The sequence below is a fragment of the Hyperolius riggenbachi genome, chromosome 10 (genome assembly GCF_040937935.1).
Source record: "Hyperolius riggenbachi isolate aHypRig1 chromosome 10, aHypRig1.pri, whole genome shotgun sequence".
In the NCBI taxonomy this organism is placed as follows: domain Eukaryota; kingdom Metazoa; phylum Chordata; class Amphibia; order Anura; family Hyperoliidae; genus Hyperolius; species Hyperolius riggenbachi.
This window is the reverse complement of record NC_090655.1, coordinates 53,297,048-53,312,001: the sequence shown is the minus strand read 5'-3', so window position 1 is coordinate 53,312,001 and position 14,954 is coordinate 53,297,048. Positions and strand designations below refer to the sequence as shown.

The 14,954-nt window shown below is 49.8% G+C and overlaps 1 protein-coding gene across 7 annotated transcripts in view; it reads left to right on the top strand.

The window, feature by feature from the left end:
• The window catches only part of ADD3 (adducin 3), a 279,712-nt gene that overhangs the window by 17,230 nt on the left and 247,528 nt on the right, over positions 1-14,954 (top strand). For 5 of the 7 annotated variants that reach the window (XM_068258769.1, XM_068258768.1, XM_068258771.1 and 2 more), the window contains one exon: positions 10,079-10,150. The exons of the other annotated variants lie outside the window; for them this stretch is intronic. The gene's annotated coding sequence lies outside the window, so the exon portion shown is untranslated. The remainder of the gene's footprint in view (positions 1-10,078; positions 10,151-14,954) is intronic. 7 annotated transcript variants of the gene reach the window in all.

The window sequence follows — 14,954 nt, the reverse complement described above, 5'->3', positions numbered from 1 at the left end:
GTCAGGTCCGAGCATTCCTAGATGAACAGTTTCCTGGAAAGTGGATTGGTCATCTTGGGCCAGTTAAATGGCCCCCAAGGTCTCCCGATCTGACCCCCTTAAGCCTCATCTACACATGTAGATGAGGCGGCGATCCGGCGGCTCGATTAGCCGCCGGATCGCCTCTTCCGCGTCCCCGCGCGTACCCCGGATTCGAGTCCCCGCCGGCACCGCTTACCTTCCGCTCGATTCCCTGCCATTGACCCCTTGCGGGGAGCGAACAGGGAATCGGCGGTGGAGAGATCCGTCCTGTCGGATCTTATCAATCGAGCCGCATCATTGGCTCGATTGATAAGGAACATCGCGGCTGCATCTACGCGTGTAGATGCGGCTTTAGACTTTTATCTTTGGGGTCATCTGAAGGCAAGTGTCTATGCTGTGAAGATACGAGATGTGCACCACCTGAAACTACGGATAGTGGAAGCCTGTGCTAGCATTTCTTCTGCGGTGTTGCTATCAGTGTGTGAAGAGTGGGAGAAGAGGGTTGAATTGATAATCGAACACAATGGGCAACACATTTTATAAGTGGTCAGAAACTTGTAAATAACTCATGAAAGAATACAGTTACCAAGCACACCATAAGTAACGTTTCATATTTATGGAGCTCATGATGACATAGCCCTTCCTGACAGGATTGCGTTAGACAGTTGTGAATGAGATTCCTGTCATATCTGTACAGTTTGTAGTGGTGATGGCGGGCGGTTCCACAGATGTACTGTCACCCTTATCTCAGAGGTCATTGTGATTGTTTTCCAAATAACAGCAGTCCGGAGTTTCCATCCACTGGCCGTGGTTTGCGAGTTACTGCAAGTCTCTCATCCAAACCAAACAGTGACGATGTTGTGTTTTCCATGCAGCACTCTGTGCTACAGATGTAGCGTGTCACAGGCATCTATCTCCCTCAAAACAGGAAGAACGGAACACGGCTTTTATTTTCCACTGGGACGCCGAAGCTCCTAGTTCCCACACGGGCCTGGGAGCTGCAGGCGGACAGACAGGGTGGCCGCATGTCAGCAAGGCGGTATCGCCAATGAAACGTTTTCTCCCAGATTATGAACACAGAGCTGTATTTACAATAAGAGTGTTAATGTATCTCACAAGGGCATGACCTCTCAATGAAAACTCTCAGCTGTGTACTGTCAATGCTGAGACTTAAAAAGACACTGAAGTCTCAAGAAAAACATCTTTTTATTTAAAAAAATGTGTTTAATATGCTAGCCCTACCTAAACCGCCGCATTCCCGCCGCTGTAATCTATCTAAATCCCCCCCCCAACTCCCACCTCCCTCTCCCCCGCAAAATCCACGACTTTCTTGGTCGTGGATTTTGCTGCTATAGGAGGCAGAGCTATGAGCCGCAGCTCTGCCTCCTTATGCATCAATCAGCTGCGTATCTCCGCCTCTCCCCGTCCCTCTCAGTGAAGGAAGACAGAGAGGAGCGGGAAGAGGCGGCGATCAGGGCTGATAGACGCGCTGAGAGGCGGAGCTGCGGCTCATAGCTCTGCCTCTCACTGAAGCGCTGCCCGGATTGCCCCCCGGGGAGTTTGGGGGGATTTACAGCGGCAGGAATACAGCAGTTTAGGTAGGGCAAACAAATAAATAAAAAGATGTTTTTCTTGAGACTTCAGAGTCTCTTTAAAAGGAAACTTAAAGTAAACCAGAGCTGGTAAAAAGGCAGAATTGATACTTACCCAGGGCTTCCTCCAGCCCCATAAGCACATGTGAGTCCCTCGCCGTCCTCCTGCGGTCTGCTGTTCAGCCGGGATCAGCCCCGGTAACAGCTCAGTCATGTCCAGTCTGGGTTTTCTGCGCATGCACATACCCAGACTGGACGCAACTGAGCTGTTACCGGGGCTAATTGTGGCTGACCGACAGACCGCAGAAGTACGGCAAGGGACTCACCCGTGCTTATGGGGCTGGAGGAAACCCCGGGTAAGTATAATTTATGCCAGCTCTGGTACACTTTAAGCCATCTGGCCTCCAGCAGCCATCCTGTCCTGCGCCGGTACTCTACGATCCTCTATTCTCCCACTGCAGTGATGGAAAGCTGCTACTGTGCCTGCGCTGGATCGCAATAGGTAAATATTTACCTTACTGGTGTTGGAACGGAGGAGGACGGGGGAAGCCTCGTTAGGATCCAGAGGCTTCACCCTCCCAAGATAAGGGGATGGTTTTTTTTCATTATAGATTTTCTTTAACAGATCTCTGATCTGTACAGCAAATCATTTTGTTCAGAAATGGACAATGTTGGAGGGAGATAATCAAGAAGGTAGTGGCCGGTTTCACACTGCTAACCGGGTTTTCTTTGCGGTGTGATGCGAGGGTCACAGCCTTTGGGTTTTTTTCCGCATTGATACATGGTAATCCACGTCTGGCAGCAGGCCAAGCAGGAAGTGAGGCGCTCTAGCACTTCCTGTGGCTGAAGAAACAAACTGCGCGGAAGTGTATTGAGAAAACAATACCGTGCAATTTTTTTCAACTATACACGTCGCCAAAGACTAACATGACTTCCGGTCCACTGAACACAGGCCCGCAAGTCCACAGTAACGTAAGTATGCGCTCGCATTAGGAGTAGTGTTGGGCGAACAGTGTTCGCCACTGTTCGGGTTCTGCAGAACATCACCCTGTTCGGGTGATGTTCGAGTTCGGCCGAACACCTGACGGTGCTCGGCCAAACCGTTCGGCCATATGGCCGAACTAAGAGCGCATGGCCGAACGTTCCCCGAACGTTCGGCTAGCGCTGTGATTGGCCGAACGGGTCACGTGGTTCGGACCCGAACGCGCTCTGATTGGCCGAACTGTCACGTGGTTCGGGTAAATAAATACCCGAACCACGTCATATCTCCGCCATTTGTCTGTGGGTTTAGCTTTGGGTAGGCAGGCAGGGTAGTTCGCGCTCCAGCCACGCTAGCCAGGGTCCCCCCCAGTCATTGTGTGTCGCTGCTGGGAACAGTAGTACACCGCTCGTTCAGCCACACTATATAGCATTGTGTTTACTGCCACTGTGTACCTCGCTCAGCCACGCTATATATATAGCATTGTGTTTTCTGACACTCTGTGTACACGGCTTAGGCTAGCCTGACTAATATAGCATTGTGTGTACTGCCACTGTGCACCTCGCTCAGCCACGCTATATATAGCATTGTGTGTACTGCCACTGTGCACCTCGCTCAGCCACGCTATATATAGCATTGTGTTTACTGCCACTCTGTGTACACCGCTCAGCCAGACTATATACCGTTGTTTACTGACACTCTGTGTACACGGCTTAGGCTAGCCTGACTAATATAGCATTGTGTGTACTGCCACTGTGCACCTCGCTCAGCCACGCTATATATAGCATTGTGTGTACTGCCACTGTGCACCTCGCTCAGCCACGCTATATATAGCATTGTGTTTACTGCCACTCTGTGTACCTCGCTCAGCCACACTATATAGCATTCTGTGTACTGTTCTGTGTCTGCTGGGAACAGTAGTACACCGCTCGTTCAGCCACACTATATAGCATTCTGTTTACTGTTCTGTGTCTGCTGGGAACAGTAGTACACCGCTCGTTCAGCCACACTATATAGCATTCTGTGTACTGTTCTGTGTCTGCTGGGAACAGTAGTACACCGCTCGTTCAGCCACACTATATAGCATTCTGTGTACTGTTCTGTGTCTGCTGGGAACAGTAGTACACCGCTCGTTCAGCCACACTATATAGCATTCTGTGTACTGTTCTGTGTCTGCTGGGAACAGTGGTACACCGCTCGTTCAGCCACACTATATAGCATTCTGTGTACTGTTCTGTGTCTGCTGGGAATAGTGGTACACCGCTCGTTCAGCCACACTATATAGCATTCTGTGTACTGTTCTGTGTCTGCTGGGAACAGTAGTACACCGCTCGTTCAGCCACACTATATAGCATTCTGTGTACTGTTCTGTGTCTGCTGGGAACAGTAGTACACCGCTCGTTCAGCCACACTATATAGCATTCTGTGTACTGTTCTGTGTCTGCTGGGAACAGTAGTACACCGCTCGTTCAGCCACACTATATAGCATTCTGTGTACTGTTCTGTGTCTGCTGGGAACAGTAGTACACCGCTCGTTCAGCCACACTATATAGCATTCTGTGTACTGTTCTGTGTCTGCTGGGAATAGTGGTACACCGCTCGTTCAGCCACACTATATAGCATTCTGTGTACTGTTCTGTGTCTGCTGGGAACAGTAGTACACCGCTCGTTCAGCCACACTATATAGCATTCTGTGTACTGTTCTGTGTCTGCTGGGAATAGTGGTACACCGCTCGTTCAGCCACACTATATAGCATTCTGTGTACTGTTCTGTGTCTGCTGGGAATAGTGGTACACCGCTCGTTCAGCCACACTATATAGCATTCTGTGTACTGTTCTGTGTCTGCTGGGAATAGTGGTACACCGCTCGTTCAGCCACACTATATAGCATTCTGTGTACTGTTCTGTGTCTGCTGGGAACAGTAGTACACCGCTCGTTCAGCCACACTATATAGCATTCTGTGTACTGTTCTGTGTCTGCTGGGAACAGTAGTACACCGCTCGTTCAGCCACACTATATAGCATTCTGTGTACTGTTCTGTGTCTGCTGGGAACAGTAGTACACCGCTCGTTCAGCCACACTATATAGCATTCTGTGTACTGTTCTGTGTCTGCTGGGAACAGTAGTACACCGCTCGTTCAGCCACACTATATAGCATTCTGTGTACTGTTCTGTGTCTGCTGGGAATAGTGGTACACCGCTCGTTCAGCCACACTATATAGCATTCTGTGTACTGTTCTGTGTCTGCTGGGAACAGTAGTACACCGCTCGTTCAGCCACACTATATAGCATTCTGTGTACTGTTCTGTGTCTGCTGGGAATAGTGGTACACCGCTCGTTCAGCCACACTATATAGCATTCTGTGTACTGTTCTGTGTCTGCTGGGAATAGTGGTACACCGCTCGTTCAGCCACACTATATAGCATTCTGTGTACTGTTCTGTGTCTGCTGGGAATAGTGGTACACCGCTCACCCGTCACTGTATAGCATTGTGCTCTGTGTCGCTGCTGGGAATAGTGGTACACCGCTCACCCGTCACTGTATAGCATTGTGCTCTGTGTCGCTGCTGGGAATAGTGGTACTGTATAGCATTTCTGTACTGCCACTGTACTGCTGCCAGTCAGCGTGTACTGTAAGGATAAGTGAAATGAGGAAGAAATCCGGTGAAAGAGGGAGGGGCAAGGGAAGAGGTGTTTCCCCTGACGGTTCACGTACAGGCCACAGGGGAGCACCCAAGAAAACCCACTCAATACCGCCCATGTTGTCCAGGACAACAACCCTCACAAATCCAAAAGAACAGGACCAGATAATTACTTGGATGACCTCTCAAGCGTCCAGCAGTGGGTTAAGCAGCACCAGCACATCACGCACGAGGTCCGAGTCCTCAGCCAGTTACAAGGAGCCAGTGGGCACAAAGCTGACACAACCGGCAGCGACACCACGCACACAACTGCCAGATAACCAGTCCGATGAATTACCTCAGGACACAATGGGGTATTCGCAGGAGCTATTCCCAGCCCAACAAACTTCCACCTTTCAAAGGTCAATGGAGGAACAGCCAGAAATGTTGTGCCTGGATTCACAACCGTTAACTGTGGGAAATGCACCGCGCACTGAAATACAAGGCGAGTCCGAAGAGGACTCGGAAACCCAAATCCCAGAGCAATTTGGGCAGGAGGGGTTGCAATTGCAGGAGGTCGGCCGACAAGATCTGGAAGACGACGTTGGAGTGTGCTGCGCAGAGGTTGTTGTGGGGAGCTCTACTCCACGGCGGTGGCCCACAATGACATATGACGAGTTTGAGGAGATGGAAGAGGAGGGTATGGACAATGTGGACAGAGACCCAGATTTTGTTTGTGAACGAGAACATCGCCGTCGTAGCAGCAGCACAGATGAGTCTGTTGAAGAACACACTGCTGCACGAGTTCGCCTTGTGCCACAAGGTAGGCGGCGCGCAATTTCAGGCACCACAAGCGTGGAAGTTCAAGTGAGAGGCAAAAGAGGAGCAAACAGAAATCGCCAGCAAGGAGGCAGGTGCTCCAAAGTCTGGGCTTTCTTTGAAGACTGCACTGAGGATGTTACCATGGCGATTTGCAAGGTGTGCAAGACCCGCCTGAGCAGGGGGAAAAATATTAACAACCTCTCCACCACCAGCATGAGCCGTCACATGCTATCCAAACATCCCACTCTTTGGGCAAACGCGTCAGAACAGGGTACCAGAAACAACACTGCCTCCCTTGGGTTCACCAGACTCACCACCAGACCCGCCTCAGCAGCAGCAGTAGCCCAGCCATTGCGTGGTTCACAACATTCACAAACATCAGACGACGCTGACACTGTCACTTTCCGGAGTAGTGCTCTTGAGGTCTCCCAGTGTTCATCAAACACAACAACCAACAGCCCTTCCGTGTGCAGCGCTACGGTTCAGTTGTCTGTGTCGGAGATGTTTGAGCGCAAGAGGAAATTGCCAGCAAATGACCCCCGGGCCGTGGCAGTAACAGCCAGCATAGCCAAGCTTCTGGCCTGCGAAATGCTGCCATATCGATTGGTGGAGACAAACAGCTTCAAGGGCATGATGTCAGTGGCCATCCCACGTTACGTGGTTCCCAGCCGCTACCACTTTGCACGCTCTGCAGTGCCTGAGTTGCATGAGCACGTGGTCAGCAAAATAACCCGAAGCTTGAAGAATGCCGTTGCCTGCAAGGTTCACCTCACCACTGACACCTGGACGAGTGCGTTCGGCCAGGGTCGATACATCTCCCTTACCGCGCACTGGGTGCACCTTGTGGAGCCTGGCAGCGATTCCTCACCTGCTACGGCACGGGTGTTGCCCACGCCACAAACAGCTGCACCGCCGTCCCTCCCACTGGATAACAGCAGCACCTACCTCTCTGACTCCTTCTCCTCCAACGCATCTCAAAGCTGTACCTCATCCGGAAACGCTAACCCAGCAGCAGTAGGATCGTGGAAGCAGTGCAGCACAGCTGTTGGCATGCGTCAGCAAGCGTTGCTGAAGCTAATCTGCCTTGGGGATAAGCAGCACACAGGGGAGGAAATTTGGAGGGGAATAAAGGAACAGACGGATTTGTGGCTGGCACCGCTGGACCTGAAACCGGGCATGGTTGTGTGTGATAATGGGAGTAATCTCATTCGCGCTTTAAGGTTGGCTAAGCTGACACACATCCCTTGCCTGGCGCACGTGATGAACCTAGTAGTTCAGCGGTTCCTGAGGACATACCCAGGCGTGCCCGATCTGCTGTTGAAGGTGCGTCGAGTGTCCAAACATTGTAGAAATTCCAGTACTGCTTCGGGGGCACTCGCCAAGATGCAGGAGCGCTTCAATCTCCCCCACCATCGCTTGCTGTGTGATGTCCCTACGCGCTGGAATTCTACGCTGCACATGCTAGCCCGCTTTTGCGAGCAGAAGAGTGCAGTGGTCCAGTACATGACGGCGCAGTACCGAGGCGCATCCGGCCAGCTGCCAAGCTTCTGTGGATCCGATTGGGCCAACATGTTGGACCTCTGCCAAGTCCTCCAAAATTTTGAGCAATCCACGTTGCTTGTGAGCAGTGACAACTCTTCAGTCAGCATTACCATACCACTGCTGTGTTTACTGAAGAGGTCGATGTTAAAAATCAAGGAAACAGCTGTCATGATGCAACTGGGGGAATCTGAAGGAGAAAACGATCAGCGTGATGGTACCAACATCAGGCCATCCGCCTCAGGGAACGCTGGCCCCAGCAGCTATGACGAAGAAGAGGAGGAGGAACAGCTGGAGTTGGAGCAGGAATTTCATGCCACCACTGACGAGGGCCAGAGCGGTGCACGTTGGACTTCCACAATTCAACGCGAATGGTCAGCAGAAGCAGACCAGGAGGAAGGTGACGACTATGATGCATCACAACAACTATCACAACGCTCACAAGAGGATGATGAGGATTCTGGTAGGACTCTGGCACACATGGCTCAATTCATGCTAGACTGCATTGAACGTGACCCACGCATTGTGCGCATTCTGGACAACACCAATTACTGGGTTTATACCCTTCTGGATCCACGGTACAAACACAATGTTCCAAAACTGCTTGAAGAAAGAGTCAGACAGGTCAAAATGGAAGAATACCAGCAGGCCCTTGTGGAGACTTTAGAGAGGAGATTGACATCCTCCCCCTCCTCTAGCCAGTTGTACGCAGACAGACTGACTTCCGCAAACCCAGGACGACCAGGAGGGCAGCAAACAACGCAAGCCGCAGCTAGTACCCAAAAGGGAATGGTATCGGCAGTGTCCTTGGAGTGGGAAAATTTTCTGACACCCATGCAGCCGCAGCCCACTGAACAGCAAGCGTGCAGATCCACCTCCAACACCGATCGCCTGGAGAAGATGGTCAAGGACTACATGTCAGATGGCGTAGCTGTGTCGAACCATCCATCTGCACCCTTCAACTATTGGGTATCGAAGCTAGACACCTGGCACGAACTGGCAATGTACGCAATAGAGGTGCTGGCTTGCCCGGCAGCCAGCGTTATGTCGGAACGCTGTTTCAATGCTGCCGGAGGCATCGTCACAGATCGGCGTATCCGCCTCTCTACAGAAAATGCAGACCGTCTGACTCAAATTAAAATGAATCAATCCTGGATTGGAAATGACTACGCAACACTCCAGGACCCCAACCAAGTAACATGACCAATGAACATCTGGGATGGTGTTGCGTTTCCGGGCCCTGTTTATTGAACCTCTCATCTGTATTACATTTATGACTGCATGGCGGCAAAAAGCATTGCTGCTATATCCGCACGCTTTTTGTCCACATGCAAGGCCTGGGTTGTTGTGTCTCACAAAGCGTGGCCTTCTCCTCCTGCGCCTGCTCCTGTTCCATCACGTCTGCTGCTGCTGGGTTAGCGTTGCCGCGTGGTCCCTGTTTATTGAACCACTTATCTTTATTACATTTATGACTGCATGGCGGTACAAAGCATGCTATCCGCACGCTTCTTGCCCTCATGCAAGGCCTGGGTTGTTGTGTCTCACAAAGCGTGGCCTTCTCCTCCTGCGCCTCCTCCTGTTCCATCACGTCTGCTGCTGCTGGGTTAGCGTTGCCGCGTGGTCCCTGTTTATTGAACCACTTATCTTTATTACATTTATGACTGCATGGCGGTACAAAGCCTGCTATCCGCACGCTTCTTGCCCTCATGCAAGGCCGGGGTTGTTGTGTCTCACAAAGCGTGGCCTTCTTCTCCTCCTGCGCCACCCTCCTCCTGTTCCATCACGTGTGCTGCTGCTGGGTTAGCGTTACCGGTCCCTTTTCCTGGAACCTCTTATATGTATTACATTTATGACTGCATGCCGACAAAAAACATGTTACCTGTGCAAAGAAAACAGACATTTCCCGCATTTAAAAGACAGTTTTCCCTTTGAAACTTTAAAATCGATTTTCTCAAAAACTATAAGCTCTTTTTGCTAATTTTTTTTCCTCTTGTACCCACTCCCAAGGTGCACATACCCTGTAAATTTGGGGTATGTAGCATGTAAGGAGGCTTTACAAACCACAAAAGTTCGGGTCCCCATTGACTTCCATTATGTTCGGAGTTCGGGTCGAACACCCGAACATCGCGGCCATGTTCGGCCTGTTCGGCCCGAACCCGAACATCTAGATGTTCGCCCAACACTAATTAGGAGTACGGCAGTTATGCCACTTCCACCACATAGTGTCAGTGTGAAAGGCCCCATAGACTTTCACTGGCGTATCGTTGGCCTGCAGTAAAAACCAGTGTGAAAGGGGTCAAAGCCTTGGGGAAATTGTCAGACAGCAGTGGCCATGTCACTAAGGTAAATAATATTTATGGCTTTAATTTAAGAGGAACTGTAGTGAAAATAACATAATGAGTAAAATTGCTTTTTTTTTTTTTTTTTTTTTTACAACATTCATTTAGAAATTAATTAGTCAGTGTTTCCCCCCTCCCTGATTTACAAACTGAAATTCATCACAGGTGGTGGCATCTTTAGTCCTGTCAGGTGATCTCTGTGGAATGTTTGGTGAAACCAGGAAAATTACAGTAAAAGTGAGTATCCTGAATAATTTACTGCATTCTACTTTATGTCACTACAGTGCCTCTTTAAGAGATTATCCTTGGGAGATTACAGAAGCTGCACCCCCTGCCTCTGGTGACCTGAATTCCCCGGTGCACTACAAATCCTTTCAATACATTTACTATTGACAAGCGATGATATGGAAGACAGATGAGCTGTTACGAGATTAGCAGGAGGCTGCTGTCCAGACAGTGTCAATAGACACGTTTTTTTAGATGGATTTTTTTTTTACCTCTAATTTTAAGCTAGTGGGTGGTGATAAAAATAAAATCATGGCTTTGCTTGGCAGGTGGTTAAAATACTCTGCCTTATCACACAGCTACCAGCTAGCATGGAAATTTTATACAATATATATATATATAGAGAGAGGAATGCACCCTGTATGTATTTTTAGAGAATTTAATTTAGTCTAATTCCCCCTCATCTGTGACTAATCACAAGTGTAACTTGATCTCTCAGCTGTGTCAACTGACTGCCTCGGCAGAGCAGCTAATTTTTTAAACACAGCATGTTAACTTTATGCCTGCTTCCACGAAAGCAGGAAGTAGACACAATGCAGATTTATTGCAGGATTTGTATCAGCTGTAACAAAGAAATGTTTTCCTTTTAAAGGTTATTATGCTGTTGCTTATCGTTTAGAGCAGAGGATGTTCAGGACTGTTTTAAAGAATGACCTTGGGTTCTGCTCTTCTGCTTGATCTCTGCTATCAAAATGGTATAAGGGTGGAAACACAGACACCTGGTTTGTGAAGGTGTCAGGTCTCAGTATAAGTCTGCCCACTCCTGGCGGCTGCAAATAATCCCGGGGTGGTTGAAGTAGAAGTAGTGGTTGACTGTGGCAATAGGGAATGAAGAACGTGATCCCTCTCCTAGGGACGCAGCGTCCTCTCCTCATCCAGTATTATAATCCAGAGTCGCTTTCTTGCTTCTCCCGACAAACTTTCCACATTTCTGTGGAATCATCTCTCCCCAGCGGCTGTGACCAACTCTTTCCACTGACAGACAAAAGACTCGCCTTACCAGAAGAGTTGTGTTATCCCAGACAGAGGTCTAATGTCTTTCTCTCTATTAACCCATGGGGGCCTGCTCGTCTGGGCTGGGATAGTCTCTGTCCCTGAGGCCGGATTTATACTTTGTATGATGTGGCTCCCCTTTCTTGTGCATCAGCGCCCCTCCCATTCCCTGTGCAGCCCTCTCTTCAGTATGTATCATCCATGTACAGCAGCCCCTTTGTTTCATGAAGCTCCTTTAAAGGGACACTTAAGCCAGGAATGAAAAATCAGTTTTACTTTCCTGGGGCTTCTACCAGCCCTCTCCAACAGGCCCGTACCCACGCAATCAAATCACTCACGGAGCCTCCGGTCCCTCGCCGCCAGCCAGTTTCGTTTTCGCTGACAGGCCTTGCCATGAGTATTTTTCTTCGGATTTCCGTCCGCAATAGCCTCCTGCTTCTGTGCAGCATGCTATTGAGTACGGGAACATGAAGGATACGCGTGGCCAGGCCTGTGCAGGTGCATAAAGCCCACCGACTCTCTGTCAGGGCCTGTCAGCAAAAACGAAACTAGCTGGCAGCGGGGGACCGGATGCTCAGTGAGTGACTGCAGGGGCACGGGACGTCTGCAGGGGGCTGGTAGAAGCCCCAGGAAAGTAAAACTGATTTTTTTTTTTTATTCCTGGCTTAAGTGTCCCTTAAACCACTTGAGGACCGCGGTGTTAAACCCCCCTAGTGACCAGGACATTTTTTACTAAAATGGCCACTGCAGCTTTAAGGCTTAGCTGCAGGGCCGCAAAACTCAGCACACAAGTGATTCCCCCACCCCGTTTTCTCCCCACCAACAGAGCTCTCTGTTGGTGGGGTCTGATCCCCCCCCCCTCCCCCCAGTGTTTATTTTTTTTTAAATAAATATGTTATTTATTTTGAAATAAATCTGCCTATTTTTTTAAATTATTTTTACTCTCCCCCCTCGCTCCCCCAGCCAGCCAATCACTGCGATCGGCTGTGATAGGCTCCAGGGGGACATCCATGTCACACTGCTGTCCCCAGTACAGTGCTGCCTTAGATCGCAGCGCTGTACATGTATATTAGACGGCGGTTTCGCTGTCTAAAAGATTGCCGCTGGGAGACTGCCTTCCAAGCAAGGATGCACGTGCAATCTCCTGCTAGCCCCATAGAAGGCCGTTCACGTCAATCGACATGGAGAGGTCCTGGGGATGCTGCCGCGTTTACGCCAATCGGCGTGGAGCGGTCGGCAAGAAGTTAAGCATCAGTTTCCCTTTTTATGTGTTACTCTAGCTTTTCGGCCTCCTCTTTTATATGTAGCATCCCCTCTTTCATGCTCAGGTGCCCCTTTGGGTTAAAGCTGCCCAAGGCATGGACCTTTGTGGCCTTTCCAGAAATCTTGGGGCTAGGTATGAAGGTGCTAAGAGGATAAATATTCATCAAAGAGGAACTCCCGTGAAAATAATGTAGTAAAAAAAGTGCTTCATTTTTTACCATAATTATGTATAAATGATTTAGTCAGTGTTTGCTCATTGTAAAATCTTTCCTCTCCCCGATTTACATTCTGACATTTATTACATGGTGACATTTTTACTGTGGGCAGGTTATGTTGCTGCTCGTAGCTGTTTTGGCTGTTAGAGACAGCTGTAAACAGCTAATTCCTGTCTGTGAACATTGTTACATTGTGGCAGTTTGCCCAGAGTACCGCGGTACTCAGAGCTTCTTGTGGGAGGGGTTTCAGCACAAAATCAGTCATACAGCGCCCCCTGATGGTCTGTTTGTGAAAAGCATTATTTTTCTCATGTAAAAGGGGGTATCAGCTACTGATTGGGATAAAGTTCAATTCTAGGTTGGAGTTTCTCTTTAACTGAGTGTCAGTGGGGTAGGAGTGGGCGTCTGTTGTGCACTCTGCAATAAGAGTGGTACCAGTGTTGGGTTATAAGGGTTCCCCTGGCTGTCCTGTCCCCATCTGCCTCAGAATTCAGCGTTTGCCTTCAGTGGTGAAGATAAACTGATACCGGTATACTGTTACAAGCTCTAAATAGCAGTCATTTTCCATTTGACTACACAGAATTGAGCTGAGTGAGTAGGTCTGGTGACATCATTTCATGGATCTAGGATTTTCCCTCACTTCAGTTCTGATTGGTTGCCCTTCAGAGACTGGGATGTGCTGAATAGCATCTGCGCTGAATGGAGGATTACCGGCCTCAATGTGAGCCTCAACTACAGCTCATTAGGCCTCAATAAGGGAAAACTCTTCACCACCAATGATGTATTAGAGGGACACTTAAAGAGACTCTGAAATGAGAATAAATCTCGCTTCAGAGCTCATAGTTAGCAGGGGCACGTGTGCCCCTGATAAAACCGCCGCAATAGCGCCACTAAACGGGGGTCCCTTGGTCGCAGACTTGGTTGCTCCTGGAGGCAAGGCTAACGGCTGCAGTCCTGCCTCCAGTCACGTCTATCGCCGCCTCTCCCCCGCCCCTCTCAGTGAAGGAAGACTGAGAGGGGCGGGGGAGAGATGGAGATAGGCGCTGACAGACGCGCGTGGGGCAGGGCTGCGGCGGTTAGCCCTGCCCCAACCAGGAAGCGCTCCCCCGCATTACGGAGGGGATTTGGGGGATCAGGGACCCCCGTTAAGCCGCGGGATAGCGGCGGTTTAGGAGGGGCACACGTGCCCCTGCTATCTATGAGGTCTGAAGCGAGATTTATTCTCGCTTCAGAATCTCTTTAAGCCAGGAATAAAAAAATCAGTTTTACTTTCCTGGGGCTTCTACCAGCCCCCTGCAACCGTCCCGTGCCCTCGCAGTCACTCACGGAGCCTCCGGTCCCCAGCCGCAAGCTAGTTTCATTTTCGCTGACAGGCCCGACACGGAGTCGGTGGGCTTTCTGCGCCTGCGCAGGCCTAGCCACGCGTCTCCTTCTTCATGTTCCCGTCCTCAATAACGTCCTGCACAGGCGCAGCACGCTATTACGGACAGGAACTTGAAGAAAAATACACGTGGCCAGGCCTGTCGGGGCTGTTAGCGAAAACTAAACTAACTGGCGGCGGGGAACCGGAGGCTCCATGAGTGACTGCGAGGGCACGGGATGGCTGCAACGGGCTGGTAGAAGACCCAGGAAAGGTAAAACTGATTTTTTTTTATTCCTAGCTTAAAGGAAACCAGAGCTTTTCTACATAAAACGTTTTATCCATACCTGGGGCTTCCTCCAGCCCCATACGCACGGATCGCTCCCACGCCGCCGTCCTCAGTCTTCTCGCACCTCCGATACTGGGTCCCCGCACTTCTGTCAGGCCAGTCTACGCAGGAGAAGTGCGCCCTCTATGTATCTCTGCAGTGGCTGCTGGAGAGATACGCAAACAGTGCACTTCACTTACGCCAGACTGTCTCCGACTGACGGAAGTGCAGGGACCCGGTATGGGAGCTGACAGAAGACTGAGCGGCGTGGGAGCGATCCATGCATACGGTGCTGGAGGAAGCCCCAGGTATGTATAAAACGTTCTATGTAGAACTTTAAAGAGGAACTCCAGTGAAAATAATGTAATAAAAAAAGTGCTTCATTTTTACAATAATTACTGTATGTATAAATGATTTAGTCAGTGTTTGCTCATTGTAAAATCTTTTAAATCCCTGATTTACATTCTGACATTTATCACATTGTGACATTTTTACTGTTGACAGGTGATATAGCTGCTGCATGCTTTTTTGGCAGTTGGAAACAGCTGTAAACAGCTATTTCCCACAATGCAACAAGGTTGACAGACAGGAAACTGC